Here is a 10559-nt window from a genome sequence, read left to right as displayed (position 1 = left end):
TTTGTAAAGTACCTAATGTAACAATGTAATAATTGTTAGATGTTGTTGTTTTACCATAAGATTTCTTATGTTATATACTTCAAAGTCTTTTTCTTGTACAACATTTAATGTTTCATAAGGGGGGAGAAATGTAGAGTTAAATGAAGATAAATAATACTATATCTACATTTCATATTGACTAGCATGTGACCTGGACTGACCAGACAGAATCTCGAGTGCCTTGTTCCATGTATTCTATATAGAGCCATTACTGTTTGGCAGCGCTGACAGCTGGACTGCTGTGCTGAAGATATCTACTTATCCAGAATAAACTACTTTAAATCATCTTTCTGGATGTGAATTTACTACAGTTACTTTTGCATTTGTCTCCATAAGTGGGAAGGGTATGCCCTGACGTGGGTCCCGTGCTCACTGCGCCACTGGGCTCAAGCTCACCTGGCCGATGAGGGGTGATGATACAAAACTGGTCCCAGGATGCAGAGACGACCTGGCTTGGCAGTTCAGGCTGGACTGTTCCCATGAGAACAGGGTAAAGACTGATTTGAATATGGCTGGGTCCAAACTGGGGTGGCGTGGTGAGCAAAAGAATGATGGATTAAACCAAGATCTTTGTGAGTGGGGGTCAATGTTTGCATTGTTCAGCATTTTCCTACTTCCTTGATCTAAGTTAAAAATAACTAGAAGGCCATTCAGGTATCCCTTTAATCATGGGTGTTTCTGGCATACACACATACACAAAAACAATGCACCAGGTGTTGGGAGTATTTAATACATGGGATTGTGTCATCCCTGTATAAACGCCGGTCTCTAATCTTTCTGACACATTCCAAGCTACTGCAGCTTTTGTAAAAATAAATCTGACTTGTATTGAACTGTTTCTAATATTTGGTTGCAACAAATATCTAACAGGTTTTTGATGTGTTTAATTTTGCACTAGAGGTTTTATTTTTATTCTTCATCTTTGCAAACATTCTTGCCTTTTCATATGAAAGAGAAAGAGCTATCCAGCAAGGTTTTAAGTGGTTTGTAGGATAGGTGATGGAGTGACTATATATCATATGGGATAAAGTACCCCCTGACATACAAGATAAGGGTAATGTAAGTCACCTCAGAGTTCCATAACCTTAAAAAGGAACTCAGCCTTTGGCCTCGTTCCTCAATATTATTATGGAACACATCGGTGCCTTGCAATATCCTTACAATGTTCGACAGGGGATAATGTATCCTTTATAAAATGTTCTTCCATCCCCATCTGTGTAGGCATGTTTTAGCCTTTTTTGTGGCCTCCTAGGGTCTCATGCTTTTGTTGGGGCAAAAGAAAATGCCCTGGAACATATGTCTATTTGACCTGTTTTATGTCTTATGTAACCTAAGCCATTTCCCTATTCAGTCAGGATATAACACATACATATGCTTTTCTAGCCCAATAATGTTTGCATGACTTTATATTCCTGTAACGGGAAGAAACAAGATATAGAAGGTATGTCTATCTCAAATAAGTATACAGTGCATTTGTGCATGTTGGTGTGTTGTGTAATGTCCCTATGAGTGCAATGTCTCTTTTTGGTCAACTAATAGCATTATCATATTCCCTTGCCCTGTTGTTTTCTCCTTTTACAGACCATTCTTCCTACAAGGAACCTTATATGCCAAGTATCCATTATCCTTGACTAAGGACTACAGCTTTCATGCATCATCTTAGAGTATCACTAATCACTGTGAGCTTGGAGCGCTGCATTCAGACAGGGAGTGAGCAAACCTCATCTTAGAGACTACAGGATGGATTTCTTGGTTTTACCTCATTACTGACTGTATGTCCCTAAGGACAGATCTGAAAACTAGCTTTTTCTCTGGTATGCAATCTGTACCTGGTTGTGTGTTAGGAAAGTTTCATAAAAACTATTTCACCATACAAAAGGAAAAATGATTGTCATTGACAGTATGTGTTTGACTGAGTATTGAGAAAGTTCACAGAATATTTCATGATTCAGTTTGTCGTTTTGAAGCTTTGTGTCTGTAAAACAAAATGAGCACAGTCAATTCATTTTGGTGACAATTTGCATTTGTAATGTGAACCACTATGCCCAGGGCTTTAAGTGGGCTGGCTCTCACCGGGTCTGAGCACTGGCAGTTTTTAGGTCTTGGCTAGACAGCACATGCGCTGTCTCGTCGAGAGATGCTGTATACAGTGTACTAGGGGAAGATCCGCCCACTTTTTGGCCGTAAATTTGATTGGCTGCAATGATAAATTCTGCATTTTCATTGGTTTTTGCGTCCTTAGTCCCTCCTCCTGACTGCTATGGCTTCATTTTTCCTCTTCCGTGGCTATCCGCCCCTTTACTTGGAAAACAGTTTTGTTTCCCTGTCTCTCCCTGTTCCCTCCCGCAGTCTGTAACTTTTTATACCACAAACACCCCCCTCACCCCTTCCCGTTTGTGCCTTCTTTCATGCCGGCACTTGCATTTAAAATGCAATAGGTCTCGGGTAAATCCGATTCCTATTGCATTTTCAATGCTTCTTGGTCGTGTGATTGGTGGATGAGGTCACACTCTTTGTCTTGCATACACGCATTTCCTTACATCGTACGCATGCGCGATGAAACAGTGCCGTTCTCCCCAATTTGCCATTTGGTTTTCTTGTTCTTCTCCTTGCTGCCTTTATTCCTGTCTCTCATTCTGTTTCCCTTCAACGAAAAAGCCATTTCAGCTCTTGAGTTCAAGCAACACAGTTATGCAGGTCTCAGGCAGCAGCGTGCTTTCCCCTTCAGCTCCAGAATGAACTTTTCTCTGTAGGTACTGTACAGTGAACAGTTTTAATAATGGTAAACGCGCAAAGTAAGGCTTTTTTTTGTTATGCATCTAGCTGGTCGGCTTGTAATTTGGAATTACTCTATGAATCTAGCTTGAGATTCTGACTGAGGAAGGAGTGATATTAACGAAGCACTGCTTGTTTGCACTGTACTCTGCTTATATTCTGCAAAGCGTAATGAAGACAGGCTTCTTTTAGTATTAAAATGTGCTGGGTCACTCCGAGGACTGCTCTCAAATATAGTGTTGTTTCATAGCTAGGAGCACACAAACATCAGAACCAAGTTCTGCAAATTATGCACCCCGGTCGCCAAGGAGGCATGCGAGATGCTGATGGTAGGTAGATGGTAGGTAGAAATCTATGGGACAGCACTAAGGGCATGACTGCTAGCGGTTGAGGTTGCGCTGACCACTAAGGATTTCGATTTGGCAAGACAGGAGCCCAGGACACCACATATGCCCCATATGCCCTTACACATCCCTTCCCATAACTGAAATGCAGCATGTAGCTACAAAATGGTGCTGCACTACAGTGACTATTCAACATAAGACTTTTGGACAAAAAACAACAGGCATTGAAAATAGAATAGGTCTTGCCTTTGATTAAGTTGAAGCCATTTACTTTGCTGATGGTATTGTATCCTAGCGTTGCATTATTTCGTGTATATTTGTGATATGTTGTAGTTGTGTGTAGTTAGAATTGTTTTGTTAGCTGTGTAGTAGTTTAAGGCATAGTGTTAGTAGGAACAGAGCAGTGTTTCAGATTTCGGAGGTGAATAAATAGAAGAATAGTATGTTTGTTAATTTCGTATATTGAGTATTACAATAGCATGAGGCAGATGAAAGGGGAGAGCAAAAATATACACAAATCACAAATATACACAAAATAATGCAAAGCTAGAATACAATACCATTAGCAAAGCAAATGGCTTGACCTATTGCATTTCCAATGCTTGTTTTATTTTAGACCTGTACTCAGAGAGTGCATATGTCTGCAGTCTCTTTCATTGATGCCCACCCTCCGCTATTGTTTTTAACCCACCCGCTGTTTTTAAACCCATCCTGCCCTCCTGCAGCTCTCTCAACAGAATATATGCTTGTGGAAATTATTTTAGGATTTCAATGAAGCTAAACCGGGTGTAGTGTTTTCTGAGCATTATGGGGCAGATTTATGATGAGTGACGCAACTCTGCCGCAACGCAGAGATGCGTCAAAAGTCTTGCGTCGCCGCTGCGACGACGCAAGTCAATGGTGAAGCGCCAAATCAATGAGTTAACGCAGCGTGTCGCAACCTGGCAATCTGCGTCAGACAAAGTGACGTAGGTGCGGCAAAACTGCCGCAAGTCAGCCTGACGCAACGTGCGGAAAAGTCACGTGAGGTCTTTTGCGACACGGAACGCCATTGCGGCGCCGGCGCAACACTGTAAAGTGCGGGATGCGTGAAAAGGCAGCAGGATAAGTGACGCAAATTACGCTTGCGATAGCTATGGACCACAGAAGACAAACTCAAATGGAAGAAGCACATACCAGCAGCCAGGACCCCCAGGAAAATCTTGCAAGCAGAAGCCCAGAGGTACAGGTTGACGCCAAACGGAAAAGGAAGTCAAATTTCAGCCATGAGGAAAATGAAATCCTGGTGGCAGAGGTCACCAAGTACCAGCATCAGCTGTTTATAAATTCAAAGTTGCCCCATGGCAAAAAAGAGGCAATATGGAGGCAAATTGTGCTGAAAATAAATAGTGTAGCTCAGGCCAAGAGGACTGTCATTGACTGCAAAAAAAGGTGGCATGATTGTAAGCGCCGCACAAAAGAAAAACTTGCGGCAAACCGCAAGGCAGCCTTTGCAACTGGAGGAGGCAGCCCAGCAGACCAGGAGGACCTCGATGAACTAGAGCAGCAAGTGGCAAAAGTCATACCAGAAGAAATAGTGCTAGGAACTGCCGGTCAGGACAGTGCCGCCAGAGAAACTACAGAACACACAACAGGTAAGTACAAATAAGTGCGCATATCCCTGTGACGGGTGATGGTGTTCATTGCAGCTATAAATGTTCTCTGTGCCACAATAGTCCTTGTATTTTTTCAACAATGACAATGACTACAATAGTTAGTCACACACATATTCATATCTATATATGTAAATGACAATAAATTAATGCCCTTTCACTGGTATCGTAGCGCTTACTGCGTGACTGCTCATTGCCTGTGATTTTATTTGCGCATTGCTTCCTGCAATTTATTGTGCCTGATAATATTGTTTGCATAGCGCTTTACTGCAAGACTGCTCTTCATTTATTATTGATCTGTGCACTGCTCGCTTTGCCTACTTCAATTTTTTTGTGCCTGATTGTGCTGGTGCCACTGTCCATTTAATAGTGATTTTCAGGTTGTGCTCCAATCTCGTCCTGTTTCACTTTTGGCTTGCTGCCATTTAGTTGTTTGTTTGTTGTGCCTCCCAGCCCAGCTCTCCATCCTGCTCCCGCATCCCAGCTGCTCCTTGCTCGCTCTGCCCCCCTCCACTATCCACTTATGTCACAACAGCCTACGCGCAGGGTTCACGCGCAGTGGAAGCGCCCTATGTGTGCTGAAGGTGTGCCAAAGGTAAGCCTGTGTACGCCCGTCTGCGCCAGGACTGCGCCCAGCGCCAGACCCCCTGTCCCCTGTAAAACCCACTCCACCCGCATTACGTACGATGCCGCTATCCTCTCTGCACGGAACTCAGGCCGTCTCCCAGACTGCTACCAAGCCACACCAGGACTCACCCATGGACCCTTCACCTGCCACTCCTGCAAGTTGAACTGCATCAGGACCCACACCAAATCCTCAAACTTCAAACAGAGCTCCATAACTGACCACCTGAAGTGTATCATGCTGAACACCCGCTCAGTTCACACACACGCAACTGAACTTTGGAACCTACTCGACACCACATCGCCAGACGTCGCATTTTTTACTGAAACCTGGATGAACGGTCATCAGTGCCCAACCTCATCATAGCCATCCCAAATGCCTACAAAATCATCCGAAAGGACCGCATCAACCAAACAGGAGGAGGCATCGCCATTGTCCATAAGAACACGATCTGCATCACGACCAGTTCTGACAACTCCCTCGCAGCTACCGAACACCTTCACTTCCAAATGCACATCAAACCCAAGACCACAATCAGAGGCACCCTCATCTACAGACCACCTGGACCCCGCACACAATTCAGCGAAGACATCACTGACTGCATCAGCCCACACGCCCTCTCCTCTGAGGACTACATCCTACTGGGAGTCCTCAACTTCCACCTGGAAAAGAACAACAACACCAACTCCACCACTGTTCTGGACAACCTTGCAAATCTCGGACTTAAACAACTTGTTGACACCCCCACCCACTATGCCGGGCACACGCTCAACACAATCTTCTCATCCAGCAAGCACATCTCCTTCATCCACCCCACAGGACTCCATTGGACTGACCACAGCTGCATTCACTTCAACTACAAAAAGACCACAACCCACAACCACCCACAACCAATCCCCCGCAGAAACGGGAATAAAAGTACCACTGACCAGCTCTTCACATTGCTTCACCAAAACCCTCCTACCAAATCATCGGACCCAAACCAAGCAGCCATCAACCTCACACAATGGATCACCGACAGCGGTGATAAATTAGCACCCTTGAAAAACCATCAAATCAGATAAGCTAGCAAAAAAGCCCCCTGGTTCAATGATGACCTCAAGAAATTCAAGAAGATCTGTTGCACCCTTAAAAAAGCATTGTGAAAAAATAATAACCACTGACAACCTGCCCACCTTCAAGAACGCCACCCGCAAACATCACCAACTGATCCAAACCACCAAGAAATCAGCATTCAAGGATTGACTCAACAACAACGCCCACAACAGCAAGGAACTATTGAACATCGTCAAAGACTCTACAACCCCACTGCCGGTACCAATGACATCACTCCCTCTCAAGACCTCTGCGACTCTCTAGCCTCGTTCTTACACAACAAGATTGCTGACATACATAACAGCTTTGGCGACCAGTCCACCCCACCCACCTCCAAACAAAAACACCCCACCAACAACCTTTGCGCCTGGAACACTATCACCACTGAAGACACCATCCACCTGATGAACTCTATTCACTCAGTATCGCCAACGGACCCTTGTCCACACCACATTTTCAACAAAGCAGACTCCATTATCGCACCCCATCTCCGAGATGTCATCAACTGCTCCCTCAACTCTGCTACCTTCCTGGAAAGTTGGAAACATGCCGAACTCAGGGCCCTCCTGAAGAAACCCACAGCAGACAACACTGAACTTAAGAGTTACCGCCCCATTTCACTCCTCCCTTTCCCTGCCAAAGTCATTGAGCAAACCGTCAACAGTCAGCTTGCCGCCTTCCTCGAATCCAATGGCTCCCTCCACCCAACACAGTCTGGCTTCCGAGCCAAACACAGCACCAAGACCGCCCTCATCGCAGCAACAGATGACATTCGAACTCTACTGCACAAAGGAGAAACAGTTGCCCTCATCATACTTGACCTCTCCACAGCCTTTGACATAGTCTGTCATAGCACTCTTATACAACGCCTCTGCAACATCGGAATACAAGGAAAAGCTTTGGACTGGATCATCTCGTTCCTCGCTGGAAGAACCCAGAGAGTCCACCTCACCACTTACAAATTGGAAGCCTCTGAAGTCATCTGCGGCATTCCACAAGGATCTTCACTCAGTCCCGTCCTCTTCAAAGTATACATCCGTCCCCTCGCATCCATTGTCACTGATCGGTCATTCAATTGCATGAATAGACAGAGTGTCCTCCTTACCTGTTGGATATGGCAATTACTCACCCTTAATGTGGGCTATGTGTGAAATAAGTAGCTGTCACTGAGGGTGATGAACACTCCTTCCACTTAAATGGACATCCACACAGTGGTGCAATGTGAAGCATACTCGCAAAGTTGGTTAATCTGACAGCATGACATATAGGTAGGTGCAATGAAAGAGTCTTGGGTATAGCATTCTCTGCCAAGACAGCTTGGAAATTACATGAAGGAGATGCAACATGTATGTTGTTTGAGTGGCAGTGCAACTCGAGTGTTAAGCATCTCAGGGACAACACCCTCCACAGCGTATGGCAGGGTCCTACCCTGTTGGACAGGATGCAGATATGCGTAGGCAAACATAGCAAATTTGTTTGGTGTACTACGATGATGTACTGTTGCAGCATGGTATGCAATGTGTTAATCCCTAGGTATGCACTCCATGCAACACGTAACATCCACAAAAACACCATGGGGTACAGTTATGTTAACTGGCGCATCCCCAGGGATGCGGCAGTTAATGTGCGCCACAGTGCACCACACCTCCGCCACCCATGGTCCGCGGCATGTACAATGCTGTGTACCATGGTGAAAAAATGTCACAGATGCGTGACGCATCTGTGCCGTAAAGGTGGCGCATTGCTGGAGTTGTGTTGCAAGCGCAAGCAGCTCTAGCAAGGCTTGGGTGTGCCCCATCTTCATAATGCTGCGTCAAGACCTACGCCTGCTTCAAGCAGGCGCAGGGTTTTGATGCAGCATTGGGCTGAAAGTGACTGAGTGAAATCTTATAGATTACACTCAGCCACTTTTAGGAGCCGCTCCTGTGCAGGAAGGCCCCCCCTGCGCAAGAACGCCTCCTCATGGCCGGGGCTTTACAACGTGACGCATCTCCTAGATTGGGTTTGGGTGTACCTCAATGCCTCACAGCACATTACAGCAACAACACTGCACCACAGCATCCCATGTTGGATTAAAAATGGCAGACAAGCGCTGCTACCCTGAGTTTTGAACTAGTGTGTACAAAAAATGTTTTGTATGCCATTGTGTAGTATGTGTGTACAATGATATGACATGCACACTGCTGTTGCTCATGAAAGATCATGCACTCAGTACGGTAGACCAGATATCTTCCTTAGACTTTGTGTCTGTATGGCCATGGCATTTGTTGGATCAGTGTCAACTGTTGTTTGGTGAGGATTTGGGGCCTGGGTAGTCCATTTTCCACAACACCAAATGTCAGTTACCTTGTCATCATTGTAGGTTGACTCATACAATCATTCATAAAATGGTAGTGACATAAGAGATTGTGTTGGATAATGGCATACAATATGTTGGAAATGTGTATTGTAGTCAGTCATTGCTTGACTGCAATGTAATGAACAATGTGTACAAAGCAGTGTGTCTCTCAGTCTCAATTGCAGACTAATGTAAATCCGGTCTTGACAGAAAATATTCTGACAACATCACAAACAGTGTGTCCTTTGCTTGTGATAGGCTGGCACACAAAAAGCATGAGATAAATAGGGTGTGTGATACTGTGAGTGAGTACCTATACCCATGGGCCATAATGTAGATAATGTGTACAATGATACATATCAATTCTATGTATTGGAAGTAAACAAACACCCTGTAATCACACACCAAATTACAATTGCAGTGTTGGCCAATGAGTGCACACGTCATGCCTCTGATAAAACATTTCTACAATTAAACATGCCAACACTAAGTATGAGCTTGAAATCCGTTCCGCTCGCGGATTTTGCGAATTTTCGGTAAATTCGCGATCCGAGAAATCTCCCGAGAATTTACCGAAAATTCGCAAATCCGCGAGCGGCGGATCCGGGGGCAAAAGTTGAAGCCTGGCCTGTTGTAACTATTTTACGATGGCGCCGGCAAGCTGCCAGCGCCATCCTAAAATAGTTACTAAGTTAGCTTCAACAGGAAGCTCTAATAGATAAAATAAAGCAGGTGCTCGATTTTATCTATTAGAGCTTCCTGTTGAAGCTAATTTAGTAACTATTTTAGGATGGCGCTGGCAGCTTGCCGGCGCCATCGTAAAATAGTTACAACAGGCCAGGCTGGTGTGCTTTCTTTTCCCAAATGTACCGTGGAAAATCAGCTGTGATGCTGGATAGAGGCTTTTGCATCCTTGACTTTCACGAGCGCAATACCCGTGCTGTTCTTGTGACCAGGGGCTTCTTTCTCTTCATCTTCTGAACTGATCTTTCTCTGACCTTTTATGCACACAAGAGGCATGTGAACTCGCATGGAAGCCCCGCACGTTTGGCCCCGCCCACACACTCGCGGTTTGCACCGTCTTCCCGCCATTCACCCACTATGATGGACAGCTCACTCAAGGGACCCCTGCGCCCTTCGGGGCGATTGCATAGTAACACACACATGGTCGCTCGAACTAGTTGATGCTCAAATTTAGTGACTCATTCATTAGCCCAAAAACAATCGTGAGCGTCGTCGAGGCTGGACAGGTGTGCCTTCTTCCCAACTCTACCGTGGAAAATCAGCTGTGATGCTGTATAGAGGCCTTTGCATCCTTGACTTTCACGAGCACAATACCCGTGCTGTTCTTGTGACCAGGGGCTTCTTTCTCTTCATCTGCTGAACTGATCTTTCTCTGACCTTTTATGCACACAAGAGGCATGTGAACTCGCATGGAAGCCCCGCACGTTTGGCCCCGCCCACACACTCGCGGTTTGCACCGTCTTCCCGCCATTCACCCACCATGATGGACAGCTCACTCAAGGGACCCCTGCGTCCTTGGGGGCGATTGCATAGTAACACACACATGGTCGCTCGAACTAGTTGATGCTCAAATTCAGTGACTCATTCATTAGCCCAAAAACAATCGTGAGCGTCGTCGAGGCTGGACAGGTGTGCCTTCTTCCCAACTCTACCGTGGAAAATCAGCT

The sequence above is a fragment of the Lissotriton vulgaris genome, chromosome 7 (assembly GCF_964263255.1).
Source record: "Lissotriton vulgaris chromosome 7, aLisVul1.2, whole genome shotgun sequence".
Lineage (NCBI taxonomy): Eukaryota > Metazoa > Chordata > Amphibia > Caudata > Salamandridae > Lissotriton > Lissotriton vulgaris.
This window is presented reverse-complemented; position numbering follows the sequence as displayed.